This window comes from Acinonyx jubatus, chromosome A3, assembly GCF_027475565.1.
Source record: "Acinonyx jubatus isolate Ajub_Pintada_27869175 chromosome A3, VMU_Ajub_asm_v1.0, whole genome shotgun sequence".
NCBI lineage: Eukaryota > Metazoa > Chordata > Mammalia > Carnivora > Felidae > Acinonyx > Acinonyx jubatus.
Window position 1 is genome coordinate 132972322 of NC_069388.1, and position 26457 is coordinate 132998778.

General features: G+C 42.8%; 1 protein-coding gene across 3 annotated transcripts in view; it reads right to left on the reverse strand.

The window, feature by feature from the left end:
• Positions 1-26457, reverse strand: part of RNF144A (ring finger protein 144A) — a 364490-nt gene that overhangs the window by 29441 nt on the left and 308592 nt on the right. Inside the window, exon 11 of one of the 3 annotated variants that reach the window (XR_008289711.1) lies at positions 22055-22962. The exons of the other annotated variants lie outside the window; for them this stretch is intronic. The gene's annotated coding sequence lies outside the window, so the exon portion shown is untranslated. Of the gene's footprint in view, positions 1-22054; positions 22963-26457 lie in introns of those variants that run through there. 3 annotated transcript variants of the gene reach the window in all.

Sequence of the window (26457 nt, forward strand, 5' to 3'; positions counted from 1 at the left end):
AAAATGTCTCATTCCGTGTGGTGTGTTGCTAATGGAGAGAGATGAGCAGTAGAGTCTAAGGGCCTCATGGTTTAGTTTTAAAAGGTTTCAGCTATGTCTGGGACTTAATTCCAGGGGATCAGGCAGGGCTTAAAAAATACCTTTTGACGCAAACCCAGCTCAAAGCCAATAAAGTCAATAAATATTCACAATTCTTCAATGGTTTGAAGTAGATTATTTTAAACTGATACAACACTTGACAAGAGTCTGTTCTAAAGAATGTATAGAATATTTACATATAGTAATTTACTAATTAGAGAAAAAATAGGCAACACTTCTGAAGATAGGAAACCTATATTGTGCATAGAATTAACTAGATTGAATCCATGGTGAAAATTCTTGGACTTTGTGCCTTGATCATTATTTCAATCTGAGTCCCCAGTTCCCGGGAAATTTTATGCATATGAAGTAGGCACTTTTGTACGAATGTTCACTTTTAGCAAAGCTCTGATTAGTAAAGAAGAACTAAGGTAACCAAAATACATACATACCAGGAAGTGTTTTCCAAAGGAATTTTTTGACTTAGCCATGGTCTGAATAAACAGAAGATGGGTTTTGAAAACATAATTGTTGCAGATACTTTTTGAATTAATATTTTTACATAAAAAGTTAATTCATTAAATACTAAAGTAGTGGCTCTCAAAGGGGAACACCATTTCTTGAGTGGGGGGAAAGGAATATAGAATAATTGGGGGACTTCTCGAAATACAGCATACCCACCACCCAATCCCTCTACCACTGGAAGAAAATTCTAATACACATCTACAAAGTGGCAGACCTACCAATGACCCCACAACCCCGTGTCCCATTCTATTTAGAAATCAAGGCCTTGTTGAGTCATTGTTATTGATGAAAAAGGATCATTTCTCCCAAATGTGTTTGGAGCATACAGCAGGAATAAACCCAACGGTTTAATACTCTGCTCACGGCAATCCTTGTCAAGGACTAGATTCTACCATCAGCTCAGCTGAATCAAAGCACAGGGTTTGATATTTGGCCGGTAATATGCATGAGAGTTGCCACAGGAATGACCTGAGCGTCATTCAAAACCTTTATAAAGTTGGGCAGAGGGAAACAGTATTAATGGGACTGCTTGAGAAACAAGGGGTCCCATCCTCCCTCTCGAGGAGGGTTGTCAGTGAGGGTCATAACCTGTGCTCCAGGTACCCTGAAATCTGTTGAAGTGTAGAGTTGGACACCTAGAGCCATTTGCCTGGGGGCCATCACTTTGCCTCTTTCCCAGTGTCCCACAGATTGCTTCTTAGGATTCTCAGGCTTTTTTGTTTGTTTGTTTGTTTGGTTGGTTGGTTGGTTGGTTGGTTGGTTTTCCATGCAGCGAGAACACTGGAAGGGTATTACAGGCTTTACTGTAAGAACGCACACGGTCATGGACATTGCTGACTGTGTAGTCAAGTGTGCTCTATAGGAATAACCGAGAAATGTCTGCTTAAGTTTTATCATCAGAAATAACTGTGCTTTTTAGAGGCAAATAATTCATTTCGTACCTTATATTCTCTGTTGCTTGTCACAGCTCCTGCCTGCGTTTTGGCATCAGATGCTAGAAAGCTTCAATACAAATCCGTACACAAACACTTCTGAGTTCACCCCACATCCCTTCACTCACTTCCCTTTTGTTTCACACAATGCACTTTCTTACTCATTTTTATTCCGTTTATCTTGTTATACGGACTGGGTTCTTGGTGAGATGAATCACATCCATTTCAAAACAGAGCAGAAAAGGAATGTGGGACAGGTATTTTAAAAACAAATTTTAAATATTTATAGTCTGTCTTCTAAAAAGCAAGTTGTTTTTTTACGTTAAGTGGGGCAAAGGGCGGAGGGATTATTATAAGGTCTGGCTCTTGGCCGAGGACCTGTAATTGAATGGATTCAAGCTCAAAATTGCCCAATAAGGTTGGGGAGAGGTGGGGGAGGGGAGGGAGGGAGGAGAGGGGGTTGCTGGTGAGGGAGAACAAGAGAAATACCACTAACAACTCAAGATTTATCCCTTACCTCCCAAAGGACAGCTGGGTTGCTTCCAAGTTTGGGCAGTTAGGAATAAAGCTGCTGTAAACATCTGAGTGTGGGTTTTTGTGTGGACCTAAGTTTTCAACTTCTTTAGGTAAATACCAAGGAGCGTGATTACTGATCGCATGGTAAGATTATATTTAGTTTTGTAAGAAACTGCCAAACTGCCTTTGAAAGCGGCTACACCATTTTGCATTCTCATGATGTTGGCTTTTGATTAGAGTCTTTCAAATATGAACTAAACTACCTTGGATTGTGTGTTTCCCATTAAGATACTTTCAATATTAACAAACTACTGCCAGTGTAAGGATTAAAATACACCTATAATTATGTATTTATAAATTACATATACTTGTTTATCTAGAGATATGCTAGAAAAAAATTACATGAATTTCAAGAATAAATGAGAAAAAACATTAATATAGAAAGATTTTTTTTAATAATTTTTTTATTTTTTATTTATTTTACTTATTTATTTATTTATTTTCAACGTTTATTTATTTTTGGGACAGAGAGAGACAGAGCATGAACGGGGGAGGGGCAGAAAGAGAGGGAGACACAGAAACGGAAACAGGCTCCAGGCTCTGAGCCATCAGCCCAGAGCCTGACGCGGGGCTCGAACTCCTGGACCGCGAGATCGTGACCTGGCTGAAGTCGGACGCTTAACCGACTGCACCACCCAGGCGCCCCTAGAAAGATATTTTAATAATCTTTTCTTAAGGATAGCTCAATCTGGGAAAATAAATATTAAGAATGAAAATATTTCAACAAATATCTATGAGTGTGATCTAATATATGCATACAAGTATATAATGCGTGTCTTCAAATTGTATGATACTTGTTCTACATAAACCGCAATAAAATATTTTATCATTTGCACACATTATGTAGAAAGTCTTAACAAAGTTTTTAAAAAAATATGTGCAGTGAAAACCCTCTGATCATAAAACTTTTAAGTTAAAAATAAGCAAAAAATCATACATTCATAAATTAAAAAATTAAACATGATCCTGAAGAACTCAAGTCTTAGAAATAGAAATATTTAGAACTGAAAGACAGTGTGAATTATTACTAGTCAAACGCATGGCGTATAAGTAGAATTTTAATGTAATTAAATAGCCTTGAATAGATATCATTAAAATAGGAAAGAATGAAACTAAGTGAGTTAATTGAACAACTCAAGAATCTAGCAAAGAACAATAAATTATAATTAGAAGTAATTTAATGAAATAAATGCCTTACTCCCTCCAATTTTTTTAGACATGGTTGAATAAGAGAAAAAGAGAAAGGCCTCTTCAGTGGATTACGGGGTCAGATTTACGGTCTCTTTCTATCTATGGGTAGATAGGTGGATGGATAATGTTTTCATCAAAACAGGTTACCTGTTCAACAGCCATTTCCAGCCCCCGGAAGTACCTGCCGGTACCTTTCCCCGACATTCTGTAGTAACCCAGTCCTGCCCAGGGAGACCTGAAGAACCTCTCCACAGTTTTTCTGGGTAACCTCTTCTCCACTGATGGAAAGAGGTATTTGAGGAGAGATCCCCATTCTGCTCTGTGATATATGGTTGAATGAGTTTGGCAGTTTTTTGGATCTAGGACTAGACACATTTATGGTTAAGAGTCACCGTACCAAGAAAAGAATAGAAGACACGTGAAAGTGCTGGAACCCTGAGGGCCGTTTTGAGTCAGTTGAACTAAGCCCATGTGTGCCTGCCCTCTCTCGGGACTCCTTAATATGTGGATAAGAAATGTCCCTTTCATGTCTTACAGCTGAAATCACCCTCTCACATGCAGTCATTACCTGCCATATTGCTTTTTCTAACAGCCCCAGACAACATGAAATCCAACGTTGGTTTCAACCAGATGTGGGAGTAGCAAGAGACCTCAACTAAGCAATTTTACTTTTAGAGGAAAACACACCCCAGGAAACACCTTTCTGAACACAGAAAACCAAACTCATGCGGCATTGATGTGTTCCATCCACCTCAGAGACGAAACGGTTGCTTCTTTTTGATTTCCAAACATTTGTTGATTCAAAACATGTACGGCGTTATATATCTTTTATTTTATGCGAGCAGTCGTGGATGGCAATGGTATTACAATCGTCCTCTGTTTTGGTACATTAGAAAATACGTCTCATATTTCCAAGCAGTGTGATCCTTGCTTTTGTTTGGGTCATCTCGTTGAATTTTTACAGCAACTCCACATAGTTGGAAATATTCCCACTCCAATAATGTGATAATGGAGTCGAAAGAAGTTAATTAGAAGAAGCTGACAAAGCATTATGTGAGAACTTGCCAGGACAGTAGTAACAATCATGGCAGCAGCAGAAATAACAAAACTATGTTTGGCTTGCACTGCTTGGTTTCCAGATACAGAAACCAGAAGATGGCTTAACCACCATTAGTTTTCACAGTAAAATGCGCAGTGACCAGAGGTCTGGTGGTGCTACAAGATGAAGACAAATTAGTTCAAATATTGCATCATGATCTAATTTATTTAAAACAAGAGTGAAAAATTGATTACTTTGAGTGTCATGTTGACTTCAGTATCAGATCGCCAAATCCACTTTATTTCACATGACATTTTTTTGGTCTATTTTACTTATGTTTGGCTTTCTTCCTTAAAAAAAATTATCACAGAGTCGCAGAGGTTTTTTTCTCAAAAAGTAAAATATGGCATATTGTACTCTAAACAGAACAGGGGCTTTCTTTTCTACAGAAAAGTGAGTTTGTGATACCTATGTGGGTGGCAAGATGCCAAGCCATTATTGGAGGAATCTCCTCACAAACAAATGTAAGGGGGCCAGAGCAGACCAGCAATCCAAGACGGGACTTTCGTGAGAGGGAAAGCCAGCATCCTGCACTCTGTGTCCCTGGGCCCCCGGATTTGTACCAAAGCAAGAGATTTACGTGTTCTCCTGCCTGCATCTTGACAAAACTATCTTGGGAAAACTTTTTTTTCCATGCTACCAGCCCCACTTTAAATTCCTTTTCACCTTTTTCTTCAAAAAATGCTGATTTTAGGGGCATCTGGGGGGCTCGGTCAGTTAAGCATCCAGCTTCGGCTCAGGTCATGATCTCATAGTTTGTGAGTTCAACTCCGCATGGGGCTCTGTGCTGACAGCTCGGAGGCTGGAGCCTGCTTGGGATTCTGTGTGTGTGTGTGTGTGTGTGTGTGTGTGTGTGTGTGTCTCTCTCTCTCTCTCTTTCTGCCCCTTCCCCAATCACACTCTGACTCCCTCTCTCTCTCTCTCAAAAATAAACATTTAAAAAACTTTTTTTACATTAAAAAAATGATGGTTTTAATGAGTTATGCCTATTAGAAGTCACTGATTTGTCACCCTTTCTGATTCATTATTTTCTTCAACAACCTCACAACCTCCTTTAATGTCACAAAACTGTGGTTTTCCTAATCCACGGCATTTCATTTCATCATTATTGTTTCTATGTGCTTCTAGTTCAAGGTTTAGGAATCAGCCCTGTGGGAAAAATTGTCGACGAACACTGGAATTTGAAGAGCTTCGGGAAGGTGGAGACAATTTGCATTTGTTCATAGCCCGCATTTAAACTGAGCCAAAACTTGAGACGGTTTGCGACTGGCCCTCTCCTGTACCTGGGCAGAAACAACCTGACCGTCCTGAGCTCTATCTTCCTGCACACAGGTTTTCACATGCTGATAGAAACATGGGCAAATTAAAACTTCTCCATTTCTCTAACGGAGCCGCCTGTCTTGGCCACAAATCTGGCAAATGAGGCGATATGCATTGTATTACAGTTTGCTATCGTTTATTGACTCATCTGTTGGGGAAAATGGGATAGAGAATGCACAGCACAGAGCAAATATATCTGTATACACAACGCGTGTTTTGGGGTTAGGATAATAATTTAAAATAGTGGGGAGACAGCTATCAAGAATAATTTCAATCCATTTCAATCATTGAGGATTTGTTCTATTTTTTGCCAATTATAAGAACCGCGAAGCTCTCACTGTGGGCTGTGCACCAGGGCTTGGCCATTCGCACTTGGGATATTTGAAAATATGCTTTTCTACCCAGTCACATAAACTTAAAGAAAAGATGTTCAGCTAAGATAGACCACTGAGACACAGACACATCTGACTGCTACAGCCAATCTGTCAGCCGTGCTGAAAATTTTGCCAAATGGGGGCCCCAAAAGAGAATAGACCTAGACAGAGAGTGAGTTTGGGCAAGTTTGCTGGTGACAGAAGATGGATGTAGAAACAAAGCGGGGGGGGGGGGGGGCTTACAGTGTGATCACACGCCTAGGCATAAGTCCAGAGAAGTCAGAGAAAAATGACAAATTGAAAGAGAGGGACCATGGTCCTATAAAAGCACAGGGCAGATGATTAGATTGGATGTGGATGTTTCTTGGGAAGAAACACCCCAGCATCTCAAAGCAGCTGCTACTGGTCCCATTCCTAAATACAGGTGTTATGGACAGTCTTCCCATGCTTTCTGCACGTCGGAAATTTACATCGTTCCTGATTCATGGTGAATCTCACTAGTCTGATTCCCAGAGATCTGTGGCTAGAAGAAACGAGACTCAGGGAAAACAGTAGGACTGCTTCTGGGCAAGGCAGTCCTTCCCTCCTATCACACACCTTCGTGGGAGTAAAACCAGACCAGATTTTCATGCTGCAATAGTTATAATACTAAAATCCCTTGTATTTCTCTGGCAATTAAGAGTTTACCAGTAAGTTTCATATTTATTAGGGTGTTGAACCTTCATCATGATACTGTAAGGTAAGCTAGTTCAGACAATCTACAAAATCTAGACAATCTAGAAAACGGCACAAATACAAATAAAACACACAAACAACAAAAATCCTCCTGAACTCACACCCAGAGGTGTGTATAAAACTCTGGGCTGATCTATGAGCCCTCCGGGTGACCTTTCACACACACCCACCCCTACCTCCTGCCTCTATAGCCATCTCTACTCTGTTGTTGGGTCACCTTATTTGACTACAGGCTTTTCAGTTCCTCTTGCATTTTCTGCTGGTCTCACACAGACCCCTATTTTTTTCTCCCTTCCTTCTCATGATAATCCTATTCTGAGGCAAGCAAGCCCTACCATAGACAACTAGGTCTCATAAACCTTCCGGCCATAGACTCCTTGTGAGTTTTCATATTCCATTGTCACAGCATGCCAGAAAGGTAGATGTTTTTCTCACTTTGCTGGTAAGGATAGTGAGAGCCAGAGATCTGACCTGATGTGCCCCCAGGAGCATAATTAATAGTGGTGGGACCAAGACTTACACCTACCACCAGCATCGAGAAGAACTGCGCAAAATGTTTGGAATCTGCTGAGTTTTTTAGTGTTTGACCTCCTTGCATTAAACAAATAGCCTTAAATCTATGCAAGACATTCTGACAATAACCACTACCTCGTGGTATCTGTATAATAATTTATTGTGCGGAAAAATAGAAAACTCATACACACACACACAAACACATTTATACACATCTCTATTAGGACTAAGTTATACCAAGAATTCCAAGAATTCATTTTTGAGTTACTTGGAGATGACATTTATTTCTGTGGGAAGGAAGGAGCTAGCAGGTAAAAAAACAAAAAACAAAAAACAAAAAAAAACCAAGCCTGCAGTTGACAAACAGAGCTAGACACACAGGCTTGGTTTTCTCATGCCACTGAATAGTCATCCCCCCTTATCTGCAGGGGGTATGTCCCAAGACCCCCAGTGGATGCCTGAAATCAGATAGTACTGAACCCAACATATACTATGTGTTTTCCTATACATACGTACCTATGATAAAGTTTAATTTATAAATTAGGCACGGTAGGAGATTAACAACAATAACGAATAATAAGCCAGAACAATTAGAGCAATATGCTGTCATAAAAGTTATGGGAACATGATCTTTCTCTATCTCAAAATATCTTATTGTGCTACACTGTCCCTTCTTCTTGTGATGAAGTGAAATGATAAAATGCCCACGTGATGAGATGAAGTGGGGTGAGTGACTTGGGCATGTGACACAGCCTGAGGCTACTGTTGACCTCCTGGCAATGCTTCTGGACCTCAGCTGACTGTGGTAGCTGAAAGCAGGGGAGGCAAGACTGTGGATAAGGGGACACCACTGTAGTTCTGCCGGATAGAATCATAGAAACCTGTATAAGACTGAAGGGAGGTGGCCTGGAGAGCGCTCTGAACACAAAGAGTGATTACTTCAAGGAATCATCAAACAGAACTTGTGGAAAGGTCAGGATGAATCCCTCTCTCATAAAGAATAATTTAGCCTACATTTCTACAAGATCAGCACATCTAACGTATTACATTGTTTTTTATTCCTTCTCTGAGACTTGCAAGAATGCCCAGGTTCCGCTACCAAAACCAAACCAACCAACCAACTAAACAAACAAAAACTTGACCTTCTGGGCTCTGTATAGCATGACCACTGTCATAGGTGCCAAAGAACAGGAATTGAAGCAAAACATGAGACTGAGGGAAGGGAGGAGCCAATTCTCTGCAATTAACTCTTAACGTGTTTCTTGCCTCCATTTTTACTCAGGGCTAATAGGGTGAATTGAAAAGTACTAGTTAGAGTAAGAAGAGTATACACACGCATGCACACGCACGTGCATAATTCATAATCTATGAATAAAATTTTGTTAATTCATTCAATAGTATTAACTATATAAAGTTAGTATATAATTACATATAACATATAATTATACCTATTAGATGTAAGGCAGTGTACAAAACAATGTAGAGGTCCACACCCCCAGTCCCCAAAAGACCCTTCAGATAGCAGGAAAGCTCAAACACACTTGCAAATCCATATGACATAGTGACGTTGGTATAATCATCACAACAGAAGTGTAGATAGTGGTTTGAGGCTACAGGGGAAAGATAATTTTTATTTTGCCAGGAAGAATTATTGACATTATGGAGGAATGGAGTTGTTTTGGTTTTTTTTTTTTTTAGTTTCTTATTTGCATATAAGAGAGTTATAAATTTAGCATAAATTTACATGATAAAAGGCCCAGATTTAGAAAATTAGGAGTTTTGCCCCATCCAATGTAAATTGAGTCTGAGAAAAGCCATTTCCTTGATGAGGAACCTGGTGGCACATCTTACTATAAAACACACTCTCTTCTCACAGGGAAGAGCCGTTACAGTTCCTGTGAAATGGCATGTTCTCGAGAGGTAATTGCAAATTTCCTTCCCAAGCTGAAATTTACGAATTACCAAGCAGGCCTTGAAATCAAAAACACCAGTTAGTTCCATGTCCCTTAGCAAATTTTTTCCAGAAGTAAATAATTGTTACTGGCTGGAATGACATTCAGCCGAGGCAAAACGGTCCTTCTGAGGCCCGGTGGGGTGCTAATGGTCAGATGGTAGGTCCTTAACTTGCTGGGAAGTCGAGCAGTGTGCCGAGTCTTGCCCATTCTGTTTGAAACACTTAGCTTTTCAATAGGGAGTGCTCAGAAGGAGATGAAAATTGCTCTGGCCTCAGAATGAAAACAAGGAGGAGCAAATGGAAACAAAATTGGTGAGCACCACTCTCAGAGGCTGAGGCTTATTTCTTCATCATTGCTACATTAGGGGGAATTTATTTTTGAAAATTCCTACAATGAAAGACCAGGCTCGGTCATGAACAATGGTGTGTTTAGTGAGTGTAAATCATCAACAACACTGAATAAGAGATGTGTTTCCAAATGGAGAAAGTATGAGGAAGGAAGGAAAGGAGGGAGGAAGGAAGGAAGGGAGGGAGAGAAGAAGGGAAGGGAGGGAGGGAGGGAGGGAGGGAGGGAGGGAGGGAGGGAAGGAAGGAAGGAAGGAAGGAAGGAAGGAAGGAAGGAAGAAAGGGAAGGAAGGAAGTAGGTAGGTAGAAAGGGAAGGAAGGAAGGAAGGAAGGAAGGAAGGAAGGAAGGAAGGGAGGGAGAGAGAAAAGCAGTAACATGCTTCTCCTACTTAAAGAAAGAAATGGATCAAAATACTTGCATTAGTCTTCTGAACTGTGCACCCTGGCATATTAAGCAGCTCTACCAGCTTTCTAGAAAGGAGACATTTGCTTAGGAAGTCAGATACATCTCTTAAGAACATGCACACAGAGTGGCTGAATAGTCTGTCACATTATTCATGTGAAAAACATACTCTTTACTACATCTCTTTTATTTAAAATAAATAAATAAATAAATAAATAAATAAATAAAACTAGAAATGTCGACTAAACCAAACACAATTCTCTACCCAGTAGCTAATTTTTCATTGTTCTGGATAGAGGAGCGGGAAGGAGGATGAAGCATTTTAAATAGGAACAGGAAGTATGATTTGGGTCATGATCACAAAATGAGTATTTGTCCATGACAGTTGACATGTCCTTCTGTGGACAGGCTGTTTCGCCTGAGTGAAGACGGCGAGTCCTCAGCCTGAAGCTTTCGAGTTTGCTGGGGCGAGTTTGCAAAATGGCATCGGCGAAAGACATGCACGAAAGCAGAGCCCTCAGCCCAGGCTTGATTGCTCACCTTACAGTGATGGCTCTTGACTTGGGACCATCCGAAAAGCTCATCGGACGAAGAAACCACGTGCCGCAGGGTCTGGTCCCTAATTCTGTGTTCATACCTACATGCCTCCACACCAGACTTTAAGCAGCAGTGCACCCGGGAGCATGGGAGGAATATTTTGATAAGGAAAGCCAAGTCCCATGGGGATCCAAAGGGTTGACAAGTTAGGAATCAAGCTGAATAAGCTACTTAATCAAGATGGCATAACATCACCACCAGAGCTGTGATTCTGTAGTCCTACGAATGGTCAGCAACCAAGATATCTATCCAAATTGCAGCGTAGGGAGGGCTAAATGGGGCCTCTTTGTGCTCCCCGTGTGTGTAATTCGTGTCGCATTATAGTTCATTTCCTCATCCAGGGTCACTCGAATGCTTATTCTGTCCCTAATTCTGCGCTTTCCCAGGGTAAGGCAGAGAAATGGCTAGACATAAAATACATCCCCTGCTCTCAAAGTGCACCGAAGAGACACAAGACATATTGTAAAAGCACCATAATGCAGGGGATATCAAATGAATGAACTGTGCGGTACAGGGACTCTGATAACTGATGCTTTTTAGATAGGTTTAGGAGCCAGAAATATATCAAAATATAACTCACACTTCTCATTCCAATTCATCCTTACCATATGATTTTATCACTACTCAGCTGGAATTTCTCAAACTTACTATGCGTAAGTATCACTTGGGATCTTTGTTAAACATGCATATTCTGAGGCCTCAGATGCATGTTTTGACTTGGGAATCTGCATGGGTAGAAGAGCCCTGGTGATTCTAATTCAGGCAGAGGTCCCTTCATACTTTGGGAAACTGTCTGAGTCAAGATCTCCACCCAATTTGCTAAACATTACGGCCTCATATGAAACTTGTCCCATCGGATATATTTAGTAAGTGTATATTAAGTGAATGAATGACTACCGTTCCTTATAGGTCAGGCATCATGGTGAATGTTCAGAATGTAAAAGTTGGTAAGTCACTGGACTAGGAGGTCTTGGTATATAGTGTGTAACATACAGTAAAGACTGTGAATGATACATTGATAAATAGTTATTATCACTTGGGTACCTGGCACCGTGCAAAACCTGAAAACACGGCTCGCAAGTGCCCTGCTAGAGGAGAACCTGGGGTGCTGTTAGAACCCAGAGAAGTGCCTGGAATGTGTCTGCCCTCTCGAAGGTCTGCTCCAGGACCTGCCTTGCCAACATCCAGAACTTCTACTTAGCCAATATCTTCACTTCCACCCTCTGGTTACATAGTTTATGGGTGGGAAACGGGTGCAAAGGAAGCCACCCACAGGCTTCCAGAAACCAATGGAGGTAAATAAAAGATGTGAGGATCACAATTCCTCTCTCAGCACATGGGAACTGAGTACTGAGAAAATGAACTGGAAGCTGGAGAGAGAGAGAGAGAGAGAGAGAGAGAGAGAGAGAGAGAGAGAGAGATTGCAAGTTGGAAGGACTAGTGTGAGGTTCTTGGGGCCAACGGAGCCATGTTGCAAATGTTCTCGTGGGCACTAGAACACCACCTGAGATTATAATCAGAGAAGTCTCTCAGCCAATTTTTTTTTTTAATAAATTACTCTGAATGAGGACAATGTTGATGAGAGGGCAATGAATCAGAGCAAGGAGGTCAGTGGTGAGGTTCTTGCAATGGCTGAAGCCGGGGTTGATGGCTTGTACTGAGGTGCTGGTGTGGAGCTGGGAGAGAAGGGACAGGTGGAAGATGCTGCATTTAGGAGGTAGCCTTGGCAGAGTTCAGACAACCCATGGTAGTATTTTGAGAATTTCCCAAAGACACTCCCAAGTTTAATCCTCTGATTGCCAGTTTCACACATGCCAGCTGACATGTGTATCATTATCTTATCATGGCTCTCCTGAGAGGGAACAAAATGCAGGATCAATGTCATAAACATAGCTCTCTGTGCCACAGAGGTTAAGAAGGGGGAACAGATTTACAGTGATCTTGACAACCACTGATGCCTAGCTTTCTTCTTGCTCATTACCTCTGGTAAGGACCCATGGGCTGGCCCAGCAAACATAAGTAGTCTAACGAGGCCCCTGAGTGCGATCCTTTGTGCTGCTCCTAGACAGCCAAGCGGCTCTGGCTTTGACATTTTTGTTTCCTTGGAGTCAGCTTGGGCCACTGACAATCTGCTTGCCTGCTTTGGGAGGATTCTCCAACTGCTACTCAACTGATATCCCTCTTCATGGGGCTTGTCAGAGCTCCTGGTCGTGCACACTCTGGCAGACACAACATGAAGGTGCACACAATGATGGCTGTAGAGCTCAGCAGTCATGCCCGGTTGGTCTTTTCATCCCCTGTCCTAACCTCTGGCTTGTCAGCTCTGGTCCCTTCTGCCCTAAGTATCCGGGCCGCTGTGTCACCTGGCTCCCATCCTGATGCCTCATAGATTCCACTGAACTGTTCTCTCTGGCTTCCCACGGAGCTCTTCCCACCTACTTCTGGCCACTAGTTAGAGCAATTCTGCCAGCCACACCAAAGGAGCTGGTGGATCTGACCCTGGACCATGTGGCTACTCATCTCTTCTCATAGCCTGCCTACCAGAGACAGGGCTTGTCACATCTCGTAACTCGACAAACACTGACTCGCCTCAGTCCAACTCAACAAGCGTTTATGGAGGACCTACCATGTGCCCATCACTGAAACAGGCAAGGAAGACACAACAATAAATAAGACAGTTCTAATAATGCAGAAGCTTGTCATCCAAACGAGGGCATATAAATAAAACCAACGAATTATGAAACCATAACATGACATAACTGTTAAATAGAATAAAAACACCGTGCCACACCGGCACGGAGGAGGAAATCTATGATTCTGATAAGCAAAGAAGTGATAAGAATGGTTTCATTCGTTTTAAGTCAGCTTTCTCAGGCATAATTTATAAGCAGTAAAGCATTTAAGGATGCAACTCATTAAGTTTTGATAAATCTGTATACACCCGTGAAACAACAATCACAATGAAGATATGCAATGCCCCTGTCACCCCAGAAGCTCCCCCTCTGCTTTTCCTAATCAACACTCACCCCTGCCCCCAAGACCACTGATCTGCCTCTATCAGTATAGATCAGACTCTTCCTTTCTACCTTGTGTACAAACGGAATCATATAACATGTACCCTTCTGTCTGCCTTCTTTCGTCAGCATAATACTTCGGAGATTCATTCATATTCACATAACAGTACTTAATTTCCTGTTATTGCGAGTATTATTCCATTGTGTGCATATATCACATCTTTGTTTATCCACTCACGTGTTGATGGACAGTTGTGTCCAGTTATAGGCTACAGTGAATAAAGCTGCTGAGAACATTTGAAAGCAGATACATGTTTTGTGGATTAGGTATCTGTGGACATGTGTTCTGTGGACTTTTATTTCTCTTGTGTAAATACCTGGGAATCAAGTCGTCAAGTCATATAGTAAGTTTCTGATGAACTTTATAAGACACCGCTAACTTATGTCCCAACGCAATTGTAATCCTTTTGTATTCTCATCAGCAACGTGTGACAGTGCCATTGGTCCACGTCTTGATGTCACTTGTTACTGCCACTCGTATTAACATTTTATCCATCCAAGTGGGTGTGGTAGCCATATCTCATTGTGGCTTGAATTTGAACTTCCTTGATAACTAATGACATTTAACAGTTTCTTATGTGTTTATTGACTGTTCATATATCTTTTTTTGGATTAGTTAGTCCCTGTTTAAATTTTTTAATTGGGTGTTTATCTCATTGAATTGTAAGGTTTTTTTCCCCACATGTTCTACACACAAGTCCTTTGATGAATATATGTATTGGTAATGTTTTCTCCCAATAGGTAGCTTATCTTTTGGTTTTTGCAAGGTGTCTCTTAAAAAGCAGAAATTTTAGGGGCGTCTGGGTGGCTCAATCAGTTAAGCGTCCGACTTCAGCTCAGGTCATGATCTCACGGTTTGTGGGTTTGAGCCCCGCATCAGGCTCTGTGCTGACAGCTCAGAGCCTGGAGCCTGCTTCGGATTCTGTCTCCCTCTCTCTCTGCCTCTCCCCCGCTCACGCTCTGTCTCTGTCTCTGAAAAATGAATAAATGTTAAAAAAAAATTTTAAAGCCGAAATTTTAAATTTCGGGGAGGTGCATGCCACCAGTTTTTCTTACTAGGCTTTGCCTATTGTGTCTTCTCCAAAAATCTTTGCCAACCCCAAAGTCACCCAAAGGTTTGTCTCTTAACTTTTCTCCAGAAATATTATAGTTCTAACTTTTAAATATGGTTGAATGATCCATTCTGTGTTCACTTGTTTGCAAACGGCATGCGGTGTAAGAGCTCTCCATTGTCACAAAGAAAGACTAATCCTGCAGTTAAACTCACTGTCGAGTTTCTAATTTCAGATAATGTATATTTTACTTGTTTTTTTATCTGTTTCTTAATTGGAGATTCTGGTTCTCTTGAAATTCTCTGGTTTTCCTCTGTTTTCTTTTTCCTGTTTCCTTCTATGTGTTAATCGTGGTTTTATGAAACTCATTTTCTAGGGGCGCTGGGTGGCTCAGTCGGTTAAGTGTCCCCGACTCTTGACCACAGCACAGGTCATGATCTCACAATTTGTGGGTTTGAGCCCCACATCAGGCTCTGCACTTACAGCAAGGAGCCTGCTTGGGATTTTCTGTGTCCTGACCCCACTCGTGCTCTCTCTCTCTTTCTGAAAATAAATAAATAAACTTAAAAAAAATTAAAACAACCAAAAAAAGAAACTCATTTTCTCTTATTTCTCATGAGAATTACCTGTCGTTCTCTTTCCTTTGTCTGCTTTGTCTTTGGATTCCAGTCCACCTTTAGAGTGATTTGAGTGATTTTAGCCTCTTTCCTGTGTAGCTTCTCTATTACGATCTCCTTGTCCCTACTAAGTGTAGACTTCTGACCAGGTGAACCCCAGATTCTCAGGCTCTTGCTCTGTAAACAGATTTGGCAAATGTCTCCTGGAGAAAATGGCTCCAGAACATCAGCTTAGCCCTCTGACATTCTCTCTTGCTGGAGACCCTGGCCTCTTTGGGCCCCCATGCATCATTAGCTCTGTAACGACGTCAGGTATGATATATTTGTATTTGAATTAGCGATCCTTATTGTCTCAGCTGACATGCTGATCTATGCAAGCAACCCCATCTCATCCGGAGTGAGAAATGAGACCACACATGTCCCTACGGGTGGCGCATGTGAATGAGGAATTCTTGTCACACCGTGACAGGGCTGTCCTTCTCTCCAGTCCCACAGACGTCATTGAATCACCTGGAAATTGACTCTAATATCTAGCAAAGCTTACTTTCAACATAGCAGGGGTACAATAGTGTCGCGTCGCAATGTTTAAATCTTTTTAAACAGGAACTCCTTTTGCGCTGTGGTTCTGCTGACCCAAGTCCCTCAGGTCAAGCAAAGAGAGAGTTGGGGCACACCAGCTTAGCAATTCCTCAGCTAGAAGCGGCCCACTTTACTTCCTCTGACCTTCCTTCGGCCCCAACTTGTCATATGGTCCCACCTAAGTGCAAAGAAGGCTGTGAAAAGTGGTCCCCCACTGGGAATGCTTCTCAGAAACATCCCCACACTCTGGAAGGGGCCTGAGAATCTAGAGTGTCTGTGGGCCATCCCTACTCTAGCAGACATGCAGGGAAAGGGAAAGTTCTGGAGACAATACTCGGGAGGAAGATACAGACACGTGTCGAAGGGAAGGCAGCAGATGCCAGGGAACTCACTTTCTTGGAAGAAGGGGAAATCAAGTGGGTAGACCAGAAGTCGGGATTATAAAATGCAACAATTTTAGCAAATCTAAGACGTCACGTATGAGATGTGTGCATGTTTTGTGTACCTCTGAGAAAGAAAAGTGCCACGAATTATGTAATGATACAATGCTTTCTATTAATATGAGTTGTAATAAGCATATCAATTTCAGAGCTATCAAAATGTGAGAAAAATGGTCATTTGGTTGTATGAAGGGTAGTAGAGGAGATCTTGAAATTTTCGCCTTCCTTCCCCCAAAATATGCAACCCAGTCAGCTGAGGCTTTCAGGAAATAACAGAGTCAACCGTGGAGTTCTGTAGCTGGCGTCACGAGGTCTGAGACAGGAACTCAACTCTTAATCCAGCTCTGACTATGACTTCCTTTGAAGGGGTTAATTTTCATCTTTACTTTTACTTGGTTTGGTCTATAATTGCACAGTCAGTTTTTCTGTTTGTGCCGAAACACTTCAATGCCCACAGCTCTGCATGAGCCTCTTTGAACCCCCAAAGGCAAGAACTTTCAAATCACTGAGCCACATATTCTCAGGTTGAAGCAAAGAATATGGCTTTATGGAGCAAACCTAGACCCTTACCTTTAAATACAGCCTGCAGTCAAGTATCCTGTATTTACATTATCTAGAATAAATACATGTAAATTCCTTAATCATTTTATGTATGTGCTAATTTCTTGGCTTTTAAATATGGGAAATTTGACTCTTGCATTCAGTTTGGTTTTTCATTAGTGTGTGATAAGGAGAAGAAGAACATGAAAATCTTTGTTGCGACATGTTTGGGAGGCCACAATATAGGGCAACATTGTTATTATTACAGCTACTATTAAAATCCAAATGAATGTGCTATCAATCAATAAACATATTTTCCTGAATATATACATAATGAATATGAACTCATTATAACCATAAGGGCCCCATGGGTCAAAATCATTACAACCCTCTGTCCTCAGGAGACAGAAATTTCTTGGTGATCTAACAAATGTTTAGAAATGCTGCATTACAATTTTGTTGCCAAAATATGTTATTATTACTCAGATTAATCAGATCTTAGTACATTGTAACAATATTAGTCATCATCCAAGTACATTATCATAACAAATACCATGCTATATAAATCTTCTAAGATGCTTTAGTGTCATAACATTTCAGGGGTGGATGGGCCCTTAGAAACATCTGAGGAAGTACGATCCCTAATTCCATGCTCAGTCATCTGTTTGGCTCTGAGTTCATTTAGCCACTGCTTGAGTCCTTCTAGAAGATGAGAGCTCACTATTTCTAAAGAGCTAATTGCGTTAGTGAATAATTCTAATGAGGAATGTCTCCCAATCCCTCCTTTTGTTCCCCATCCATTGTACACCATGCATTTCCCAGAACTGCAATGGGGATCGAGGAAGATAGTGCTTGGAGAGTGCTGTGCAGAGTCTCTAGGACATCATAAGCCATCAGTAAAAGCCACCATTTATTAATTTTATTTTCCTTCTACTCAACTTTCATCTATGGCAAGTGTGGCTTCCTGTAGGATTTTGCTTACGAGTAGGGTTTCCTCCCAGAAGTCCTTCCAGACTCCTGACAATGGGCTGGTTACATCCCCTTCCCAGGGTGTCCTTACAGGATGTGGGACTGACCACCACCCAATCGTGGGTTCTCGTTTGTGTCCCTCATCCTATCATCAACCTCCTCAGGGCAAAGGCTCAGTCCTGTTGCGTCGTGTTTACAGTACCCAGCCAATCATTTGGCACATAGTCGATGGCTGATGTGATTCTCTGAGTGAATGACTAAAACATGTGAATAACGATCACAGCCATTAGGCAAAGCAGCAACTGCTATGCCTGGGTCAAGTTCAATGCCGAGTGACAGGACGTGGCACGAAATAGGACCTACCAGTATCAGCAGCTTCATTGAGGTCTTGCGTGTCAGTATACAAGCAGATGAAAGTGAAGTCGCGTTTAAATCAGGCAAGGTCAAGATGATGCAAGTGTGCAGTAGGTGGGAGACATGGAAGCAAACTGGGTCTTAGTTCCTCCAATTCTTTGATCTGGTTAAGATGCAGACTGGCCATTTGAAACCTTCCCCTACAGAATTGTTCTTTTGTGGGACAGTCAGTTCTTCCACCATTCCAAAACCAACACTCATTTTTTAGGTCTGTAGATTTTTGTTTTTGTTTTTGTTTTTGCCAGATCCAGTGTTTGCTGGGTTTACTGTATCTCTTCCTGGTTTTCCTCCAGAAAGACAGGAGAGACCCAGATGGCAGTAAGAAGGCTTTGATTTCTGTACCCAACACAGATCATTTGCATTTGTCTAGATGGATTTCTGTCTGGTTTTGTTGTTTGTCTAGAAGAAGCGGCACTGGGGGAGCTCACACTAAGCTCTGGCCCATCTCTGACATCGCCATGCTCTACACAAAGTGTCTGGTGTCATAGCCTCTCAATGAATAGAATGCTTCCTGATCTCCAAAGCTTCTTCTGTCAGAATCCCACACTATTTCTCTTTCTTGTAGAGAGTCTAGCAAGAAATATTTTTGGTTTTTTTCATTTTTATTTTGCATATTATTTATATTTGCCTCGGAGATATTTACCAAAAGAAATAAATACAAGTGAAGCTAGTTTAAATTCAAGGTAAAGGAAAGAGAACCACCACATAGTATCAGAAAAATCGATGGAATACTATTCTCTGTGTCACTGTCTTTCTCTGTGATATCACAATCGTATGATCTTTCATGGATGTCCTGTGTCATCGTCAGACCCATTGCTTTCTGGGTCTGAGTCTCTCCTTGGGGCTCTCCATTCTTGTTTTCCAGAGTAATTGCATGTATGTGTCTCTGAGTTGCCATGGCACTGACTGTGTTTTCTCTGAAAACTCCAGCACTCAGTAGCATGTGATGCAGTCATTTTGTCAGTTAGAGAAGAAAAAAAAAATCTGTGTTGGGTATGCTCCTTGATAAGCAACTTTCACTCCAGAAGGGTGGAATCACCTGGTCCACATGGGGAGCCCAATGGCCATGTCCCCTAGGGCCTGAAGCCCACACAAAGCTACTCCACTGTCATGAGATGCCCCTGCATGCCAGATTGTTTCCCTCTGAAGAGCTACCAGACAGGAAAACTCTATTATTAAATTTCAGCACAAAATTCTTCCTGATATTCACCCCACTGAAAACTGTAGGGACCCTATTAAAATGGCAGGTACGGGAAAGATCCGTTCTGTCACTTAATTAAAACGTTTTAAATTATTTTTAACCAAATGTTTAAAATTGTGTAGGGAGTAGTTGCTAAACCAGAAATTTTACACGTGTATAAATCGCTGGCTCTTTAATTTGTTCTTGTTCAGATACGGCTAGGTTTGACATTAGATTGCCCAAGCTATTTTTTCAGGTATAAAACAAATATTGGACAACTTCATGTGCAAAGGTGTTTACATGGCAACTTAACTAAAATACAGACTAGCACAACCTTCTCTTGCTCTTGGAACTGCATCTAAAACTCATATATCTCCATTCTGAGGCAGAAATTCTATGCCCTAATTTAGTTCTTCATTTTTCAAAAGTTTAAATTTATTTTATACAGATGAATACGCTGTTCATGCCTATTTGCATATGGAAACTGAGTTGTGAACTATATTTTATTTAATTGTATTTTCCTCTTTAGGGTGTTATTTTATTTCCCATCATATGGAAGCTATACACTGTAAGACTATCATAAATTACTGAAGGATTTGGGGGTAGTAATATGTATTCTTCTCCCTGGTTAGTAGAAACGTATACTGTTGATAATCTACCAACTATAATTTGGAGCTGGCTTCTATATTATGGAGTTCTTTGTGTCCTCCAGGACTTCTTTCTGTGTGTATTTTCCAAAATGTTGGCTCCATCCATTCATCCATTTCCATCCCATGCAATGACTGCTTGGTCCCTGTTCTGGGCCCTACTCACTGGGAAACTTTGTAAGCTTTCCTTGTATTCTTTGGTGCCAATTCTCCACAAAGCCATGATAGCTTTTTCAGGAGTCCTTTGCTTTTTGGTTGGAAACCCAGGAATTTGTTTTCTTCTGTCTAATATTTCAAGTTACTATCACACTCCCTGCAACCTCTTAGAATTCGTTGGCAAATACCCAAAGGAAGGCCCTGAACACCACAGCTGTACCTACAAGAGATGTTAATTGCACATGGTGCGGTTTCCAGATGGCCCCAGAGACCCTCGGTCTTTCTCACCACATCTCTCCTATCATCACCTGGATGGAATGAACAAAGGAGAAGAAACCTACTTACTATCCCTGTGTTGTTTAGTCCTCTGACAAACATTAAGTAAGAACTGTGCTTGGTGTTGAAGGTCGCAGAGAAAGGACTGTTCCCATCCTTTGGGGGCTCGCAGGTAATGGATTAAAGAGATGTCAATACTGTCCACAGTCTGGTGGCTGGCAGTGCAAGGGACTGTGGCCCATACAGGAAAGAGGGATTCATTCTGCCTACATGAGTACACTGCAGGAGACCGGGAAGGGAGTTTTGAGCTCACCTTAAAAGAAGCTCAACGGGGGTTCCTGGGTGGCTCAGTCAGTTGAGCGTCCAACTTCAGCTCAGGTCATGATCTCCCGGTTGTGCTGACAGCTCAGAGCCTGGAGCCTGATTCAGATTCTGTGTCTCCCTCTCTCTCTCTCTGCTCCTTCCCCACTCTCTCTCTCTCTCAAAAGTAAATAAAAATAAAAAAATTGAAAAAAAAAAAAAAAAGAAGCTGAAGTCCCAGGCAATATAAGTAACACCTGGCAAACAAGGAGGCACGGAAACTCTGGCTTTGCCTTGCTTTGCCTTGCAAGCAGGGAGCAGTCGCCGAAGGGCCACAAGTATTACAGCTTGAACTGTATCCTCCCCGATTAGTGTGTTGAAATCCTAACCCCTGGACCTCAGAATGTGACCTTAGTTAGGGATAGGGTCTTCACAGAGGCAGTCACTTAACCTGAGGTCATTAGGGTGGGCTCTCATCCAGTACAATTGGTATCCTTTTGAAGGGGAAATTTGGAGACAGGACACAGGGAGACCACCATGTGAATATGAAGACGGCCACTGAGAACCAAGGAGAGAGGCTGGAAAGGAGGCTCCCTGACCATCCTAATGGAGGAACACTGCCTGAGCCTCAGGCTCAGACTTCCGGCCTCCAGAATAGTGACAGAATATATTTCTGTTGTGTAACCCACCCACCCCCACTGCCAGCCTGTGGTGCTTTGTTATGGTAACCCCAGAAAACTAACACCCCAGGTGCCAGGCAGAGCACAACCGTCACCCTGTTGAGAAGAAGCATCCCCAGATGGCTTCCAGCAAACCCCATTCAGCACAACAAGCCTTTCCTGATTATTCAAATAATCTGGGCTCAGTGTTTTATTTTATTTAAAAAAAAAATTTAAGTTTCTTTCTGTTTTAAGAGAGAGAGAGCACACTGACAGCAGTGAGCCTGATGCAGGGCTTGAACTCATGAACCATGAGATCATGACCCAAGCCAAAGGTGGATGCTTAACCAACCGAGCCTCCTCTAGGCTGAGCGTTTTAAAAAGCCAAGGTATGTGCCTTCAAGGAACTCATAAACTAGCAGAACAACAAAAATGTGAAATGCAGACCATAAGACCACAGCATAGTAAATGCTTTTGTTGAGATCAGAACAGCTGTCAGAACGCCGAAAAGGAAGAAACTTACCTCGGTGTGTGTGGGGAAGCTGGGGAGCATATTCTAAGGAAAAGACACAGTCGAATCTTGGTGAGGAAACAGTCTGCTATTCAGAATATTATTGTCGTAACTAAAGCGCTTGGGCATAGGAGTGTGACAGCCATTGTGGCACAATTAAATATGGATACGTTCATGCCAATCTCACACAGACAGAATCTGCTGTGTACACGTGCCTTTCAGAAGAAAAAATGATGTGCTAAAATGAAGTCACTGCTGCTTGTGATGTTTCAGAAACACCTTAATGTCACCCAGGAGACAGACTTGTATTTCTAACCAACAGAGAAGGTGGAAAAAACTGCAGAAAATTCTTAAAAAGTTGCCAAGTTGCCATGATATTTGACAAATCACTGGCAGACCTGTTTGCAAAGAAAGCGTGTAGCTCTCGCCCGTTATCATTCCTTTGAGATGATTCAATCCTTCTAGAACCTTCTATCAGACTTTATGAGCTCTGCCTTGATCTCCCCCAATGACTGTTTTTGGAGGTTTCTGAAATGCTTTTTTTTTTCTTTTTGACCTCGCCTCCACCATGTTGCCGAGCATATTGAGATTGTGCTTGGAAGGGTTAGTGGCAGCCTCAGACATGAACAGCTAAGGAGTTTTCAAGGGCTTGCTGTTGTGTCCTGCTGAAGCCTGGCAGCCTGTGGGGTCAAAGCGCGGAGAGCTCAGTGTCTGTGAGTGACTACTGCTGACGAGCTGGCTAGCACATGCTTCCTATGGACTCTTCTAGCACAGCAACTGTGTGTGCCATGTCGGGTGTTGAAATACAAGTTCTGCCAGAATGACCTTAGGAGTCTGTGAAAGTCTTGTTTGGTAACAGAAAGCTTGCTGTTTTTCTTTTGTTGACTAACCCCTACATTGTCTGCCCTGTGGGAAAAAAGCACGATAATTTCTCCAGAGTCTATTGAAACTGTGGGTTATTACTCCCCAGAGTTGGCAGCTAAAAAGTTAGGGTTGAGCAGCGGAAAGAGCTAAAAAGAGATGGTAAAAACCATAGACAAAATATTGAGAGTCACTGAGGAATGGGCACATGATTGCCCCCAGATTTCCACGGCTCTGTGACATGCAAAAAATCCAGGTCCCTCCTCTCAAACGGTAACTGCTCACGCCAGGCCTCGGGGTGGGACGCCTGGGCTTAGCTTCTCCGTTGACCACTAACTGGCTCAGGGGTTCTCGGCTCTGACCGCACGGAAGAATCACCTGGGCAGCTTTCAAAACACTCGGCATCCCAGCAGCCCCCACACCAATTAGATGAGAGCATGTGGGGTGGGGACCCTCGAAGCAGCAGTTTTAACGTTTCTCGAATGATAACATGAGGCCAAGTTTGAAACCAGGATGACTGTTTGTCCTGAGTAAGTCATCTCACCTGACCACACCTATGCTTTTCTACCTACAAAATGGACTGCCATGAATGTTCCAATCTCTCCCACTCAGTATCAAAGGAGAGGGGAAGGTGTTTGCTCCAGCACCCTCTTCAGCATAGTCTGTGTTTAAAAATCTCTATAGCAAGAGGCTGGGGGCGGGGGTGGCGTGGTGCTGGGGTGGCTCAGTTGGTTGTCCGTTCAGGTCATGATCTCACAGTTTGTGAGTTCGAGCCCGGCATCGGGCTCTGTGTTGACAGCTCAGAGCCTGGAGCCCACTTTGGATTCTGGGTCTCCCTCTCCTTCTCCTCCCTCCCTGCTGGCACTTGGTCACTCTCTGTCTCTCAAAAAATAAAATTTAGAAAACTTAAAAAAAAAAAAAAAAGAACTCCATGGCAAGGATCCTGAGGGACACTGCCACAGACGTATGTCTGAGCCTTGGGGACCCTGACAAGGTAGACAGATTTCCATTCTGATAGCAACCCAAGAGCCAATAACTTGCTGATCTGCTGGTCAGTATTCTTTCTCCGAGGAACATTCATCCTCAGCATCCTGGCTTCAGAACGTTCCTTCCTGGGCTTCACCTAGACACAGACCTGGGGAGGCTGGGTTTTAGCTAGTGGTTCTGCTGAGAGAAAAATCCATGGCTGTGGCTCCAGAAGCTGAGCTGGGTAGAGCCAAGCACAGAAGGGGAGTCCAAGAAGCACTGAAGTTGGGAAGGAGGACTTACACAGCCAGGGACGAAAAATAGGAAAACAAAACCTGACTCATCGAAGCCCTGAAGCCCATGATGGGATGGATACTGGCTGACAAGAAGTAGGTCCTGTGAGGGGAAGGGTCCAGCTCAGGTGAACAGTAACAGAGAAGCCAGGAGAGAGCTATCGGCTCAATATCAGGATGCATCTCGGGGACCCCAGCCTCCCAATGGAGAGTGGATTGGTGCCTTCTTGGGAGAATAAGATCAGCGTATGTCTCCCTGCACAGGGTCATCCAGAGAATTCCCTCGCTCAGCTGGCTACTCTGTCTCTGGGTTTGCATGGGTGATTATCTGTCCCCTTCACTTGGAAATGAATCCCCAGTGTTTGAAATCTTTTTCTCCTGCTGTGCCTTCATCCTTGCTTTTTGATGGCCCTTCTTTGAGGTCGCATTCACCTTCCATTTCATTTGGTACCAATCTTGGCCAACCAGAACACTTCACGAGTATCTGTCTTCAATATAGTAATCATGTGGGGGGGGGAAGCACTGGAGGCTCAGGAAATACAGGTGTCCGAATAGAGCAGAAGAAAATCATACATGACTTTGAGGTAGGAGAGGGAGAGAGGCATCTCTGCCTTAATCACAGGATGTGATGTGCTTGTCTCTTCATTAGAGGTCCCTTCCAACATCGGAGGGTTCTGTCTATGGATCTCTTACCTCCGCTAGTCTGTAGGATTTTAGAGGTCAGGGTCTGGGCCTTCTTCTTTTAAAATTAGGTACCTACTACGCCTAAGGGAGAGCTAGGATTTGTACGACAAGAATGGCATTGCACATCAATATTCCAGAACAGGCCCTTGGATTTCACCATAGAGCTGGTAACTGTGAATGCCTAAACCCGTTATACAAAGAGCCAGCCACTTGTAAGAGAAAATTCTTCCTCTAGAATATGATCAGAACCTGGGGACATAGCATGGTCTACACTGCACTATTCTGTGCAAGAACACAGGCTGATGCGGTAAGTTTGCCCACCTCTAGAAAAGTGGCTCAACAGTCAACCTCCAGGTGGGAGAAAGAGCAGAAAATACAGAACTGGAAGTCTCTGTGGCGCTCATGTCCCTAACCTGCCCCCTCTGTCCAAGGCCTGGAGGGGCAAATGGAGTCCTTAGATAACTTGGAAATCCCACAGCAGAAGGGCACTGGATAGTTTTCCAAAGTGTTCCCGGGAGACTTTCATTCTCCTAGAGAGTCCTGTCTCCACCCACTCCCCGTGACACGTCAACAGTAGATTTAGGCAACATGATGGACAGCTGCCTCTCAGAACCCACACAACCCATGTTATTTGAGGAACCCACCCACACCCACCTTCTGCCCAGTAATACCCAAAAGCTGGACTGTAGTCTCAAGGAAACCATGGTCCCTGAAAGAAAGCTCAGAACCTATGGATCATGGTATATTCAGGGGTGGAGGTGGAGACAGTGTAATGAGAAGGAGTTGGCCAGGTCTACAGTGAAACAGAAGCTAGTGTCTAAGGTCTAGGTGGGGCCAGGCTGACCATGAGCTCAGTCTGCAGCCTTCATCCAGAGTCCGATCCTCCGAAAGGAGGAAAAAAAAGAAGGCAAGGACGTCCAATTTGAGTAGTTTCCAAAGAAGAAGCAATTGGGTTCTGCAGTGGGGCCCGGGGTACTGTGTTGATGAGTTAAGTGTCCCATTAGCAGCAAAGGAGTTCCATAAGTGCCGTTGCTCATAAGCTTGAGTCTGGTTATAGAGAAATTAAGTGAGTTATACGCTCATGCCCCTGAGTTTGTGGACTAGCATTCCTGAGACTTTGTAATGAGCTGCACTTTTGTAGCCCAGCCTTCAGGACGCTAGCTGGTGTTCACTAGTGCCAAAGAACTTGTTGGCACTTTCTCTGCATTAGGCCCTGTGCCAGGTCATCAGGAGACACGTTGTCAGGCAGCAGACAGGTTCTGATCTTGTGGAGCCAGAAGGAAGCAAGGAAGGGGGAAGTTACCAGTGACACAGGGTGACCCACGGCGACATGAAGGATGTGAATGAGGAGTAAGCCAGGAGACCTCACTTTATCCGGGGCTCAGGGAATCCTCCCTGGGGTGTGGCCCTTAAGCTCTGACCTGACTGAGTCAGGAAAAAGGGAGAAAAGGAGGGTCCCAGGCAGAAGGAATTGCCCAGAGCTTTGGAGCTCTGCGTCTCACACAAGAAGGTCAGTGTGATCTTGGTCCCAGCTAGAAAGGGTTTTCCAGACACACTGAAACTCAAGCCTCAAGACAAAGGATGCTGTTACTGACCT